At 40.9% G+C, this 3,676-nt stretch overlaps 1 long non-coding RNA gene across 1 annotated transcript; it reads right to left on the reverse strand.

Annotated features, from left to right (window-relative positions):
- Nucleotides 1–707: 707 nt before the first annotated feature.
- Nucleotides 708–3,216, reverse strand: LOC103633563 (uncharacterized). The gene is made up of 3 exons (XR_556578.2): nucleotides 2,291–3,216; nucleotides 1,779–1,969; nucleotides 708–1,693 (listed from the first exon to the last, which is right to left on the reverse strand). It is a non-coding gene; the product is annotated as an uncharacterized lncRNA (long non-coding RNA).
- Nucleotides 3,217–3,676: the final 460 nt, after the last annotated feature.

Raw genomic sequence — 3,676 nt, forward strand, 5'->3', positions numbered from 1 at the left:
AATTACGAATATGGTTACAGAACTACATTCATTCTAAAAATTGTTGAAGCCAACAAACAAACATGTCAAGCAATAAGTCCAATATATAGCTAGTGAAATTTTGATATACCTTTTCTTCAATGGAATGGATAGTGAAATCAAGTCTACAACTTGCATTGGATTTACTTTCACCTATAGAGCCACCAAAGTCTGCATCATCATCTGAAGGAGACTCCTCAGGTGATTCACTCTTGACACCTGAGATCTGAGAGCAACCCTTTTGGCTAGGGGTGGATATCGAGCCAGCTCAACTCGTTATGGCTCGTTACTATAACGAGCCAGCTCGGCTCGGCTCATTATACTAACGAGCTCATCATCTGTCTCGGCTCGACTCGTCAGGGAGTTCGAGCTAGCTCGTTAGGCTCGTGAGCCACACAACTAAATACAAATATCTGTGTACATAAATATTATAACCGAAATAGAATCATATTTTAAGTGTTTAACACTACAAACATAAAACATTTATAATATTATTATCATATTATCGTCCTAGCTTCTAACTTTCAATATAAAATTGAATAACCAAATATTTATTAACTTACAGATTTACAAACCTTATTATAATAAGATAGCAACAAGAATCATTATAAAGCAATTCATCATCCATTTCACAAATATGTAATATTTCATTGCACAACACTAACATCATATGCTGCTAGAAAACAAAATTCACAAAACCATAACCAATAATCAAATATTAAATATGCAATATAGGTATGTAGCCATACAATAATGCAAATATTTAAACATATGGCACATCCACATGTCCATATCACATATCATAAATACGAGAAGACAAGACTATGAGAGATGAGACAACACCAACGATTAGACAAATTTGTGCTGTGGCTTGGCTTGTTTGGCTTGTGAGCTAGCTTATGAGGTAACCCGAGTTGGCTCATTAGAGAACCGAGCTAGAATACTAGCTTGGCTAGCTATAAAATTAAAACAAGCCGAGTCGAATGAGTTATCGAGCTGCGAGTATTTCATCCAACTCTACTTTTGGCACTTCACTCCCTTCATGCTAACTAGCATGCTCAGCTTTTCCAGTTTCTTCGAGAAGCTCATCTGTTTCGTCAAGGAGCATTTGGTGTTAGGCAAGATCTCTGTAATTGGTGCTATTTCTATAAACCAAAACCCTAGAGAATCCCTGTCTACATAATCTTGTACTCTATTCCCTCGTAATCAATCTATTATTTGCTACCTATTATCCTAGCTAGAACATTTCAGATCGATAAACAGATAGAGTAAAAAACTAATTCTGCAGAAGGGATATACAGAGACAATGCCTTCCCCTCGCAAATGCGAAGATGCAGCTTCGAACCCTGTGACTCATTGAAATAACTCTCGCCATTGCACCAAGTATGTCATTCTCCATACTAACTAACAAATAATCGGCAATATGGGAGGGTCAGTGCAACATGATCGATTCAGTATATGGGGACAAAATATTCCTACACAATATTGTTTGAATTTCAAAAATAGACGGTTCTAACAACCATACCTAAACTTCATCATTTCTCTGCTTTATTTGCTTGAATGTAGTGCCTAATTGCACCTGTTGCTCCCTAGAAGCATTTAGAATTTCTGCAAAGAACTTCCTCTTCCTGATATTTGCCTGATTTTTTTCTTCCTCTTCGAGTCTTGACATCCTCTAAAGTTCGAATGCACCAACATTGGGATCATGGTTTTAACTAAATATGAACTGCCAAAAATATACAAAGATATATTGCACAAACCTCTGTAAATCTCTTTTTGCGGTGAACATCATCAGCATCCATTGAAAGGATGTATCCTATTCCATACATGGACAAAGGATGTCGTATCCACATCAGCCCCCAAAAATCAAAAAGTTGCCTCTCTCGATATGCACATTCCTTATGTAGCCAATATTCTGCACTGATATCAGATCGCACTTTCTTCTGCAAATCTAACAATTGCACAATATATGAATAATCAGCAAGAATCACTTGTATGTGTCAAAATTATGTGGCAAATGAATAATGCAAGCATAGCAATATATAACCCATATATTTCAGATCATATCATTTGTTCGAATGGACGGTCGGTAAGAACAAAGTAATCACTGGTTCTATATATTGCTGTTAGAAAGTTAGGCATTTTTAGTTTTAATTTAATCCAGAAAATCAGTGCGATATATGTGATGACATGTATGTGCATGTGTGTATAACTACTCGCATAAGCAGTAAACAGCAATGAAACATGCACAAATACGAAGAACAGAGTGTACCCAGCGGAGGGACCGATGCTCAAGGCACCAGTGGCTCCATTCACACGAGACATCTCGTGTGTTTGTTCGATGTAGCCGTACGAAGTCGGTGCAGGAAGATGTACGCTGTGCAGTCCCTCGAACGGTCGCCGGTCGCCGGGAAGAAGAACAGCAGCACGCGTCAACTCGGGAAGACGTCGAACGAAGCAACTGGACAAACAGATCACGCGAGCAGTCGCGAAGACGCTCCCCAAAAATCTGATCGCCCACACACCCGTGCAAGTGTATCTCTGCGGTCGGTGATTTCGGAGGCCTGCTCTCCCACTCTCTATGCTCGCAGAAGATGGGACGGGAATGTGTTGTTTGCAATTCGCGTGACTGGAAGAGCCCTCCCTCTCCATTCTTATAGGCGGTCAGAAGAAGGGAGAAGGACAACGGACAGAAACGGTCGCGCATTAGAGCTGGAAACTGACGACAGTAACTGACGTCCGTTACTAGCCATAAGACAGGAAACGGACGGTTATCATGACGGTCATCACTCCAGGCAAAATGCGCAACCGTTTGAAAGGAATATTCGGACCAAGGTCCGATCTACCACGAGCCACGAGCCACGAGCCACGGCCCGGCCCGGCCCGGCCCGGCCCGGCCGGCGGCGGCGGCGCGCGCGCGCGTGTGGCAGTCCTTCATCCTTTTCTCAACTTCTCAATAGATGCACCAATAGTCCACCTATTTAAGTTGATTGATTTGTCCTTTGAACTTCCAATATGGTACTAAATAATTAGTACACCATAGCATTAAAGTGGGCCATTAGCATTGACTATTATTGAATATTAATTTGGGCCAAGCCCACATTAATCCAACAATCCCCACCAAATGCTAAGTCACACAAAAAAGCTCTCATCATCTCAAACGTTTGATATACTGGTGTTTCGATGGAGACTGTTAAGTTGAACATCCACCTAGAACTTAGACTACACTTGACCACAACTGCACAATGGACTAGGCCTTGAATTGGCAGTTTTGCGTGGAATGAGTTTCATCTAAACTCTTTACCAGTACTAGATTGCTGAACGCATCCCCTCTGGTTGGAGCATATAAGTCAAACTCCATAGCCTTTCATGGGTATCTAGAAACCACCCAGATCTCATAAACTGTGACTAGCAGTTAACCCATATAGGTATGTTCCTCTAAAGATGTTCTGTAGGACAACATCTTTGCTTCACAAAGCCACTTGGAACATATTAAGGTGTAAACACCAACCTACCTTACAGTAAGGAAAGATATGCATCTGAAATGAGCCTTATTAAGGGTCTTTCCTCTCAGTCTACCACTAGCTTGTTTCACCATTCTAATTCACGGGATCTCCGATCACATAGAACAGGTTACCACTATGATAAACTTTAGGTG

This window comes from Zea mays, chromosome 7 (genome assembly GCF_902167145.1).
Source record: "Zea mays cultivar B73 chromosome 7, Zm-B73-REFERENCE-NAM-5.0, whole genome shotgun sequence".
Lineage (NCBI taxonomy): Eukaryota > Viridiplantae > Streptophyta > Magnoliopsida > Poales > Poaceae > Zea > Zea mays.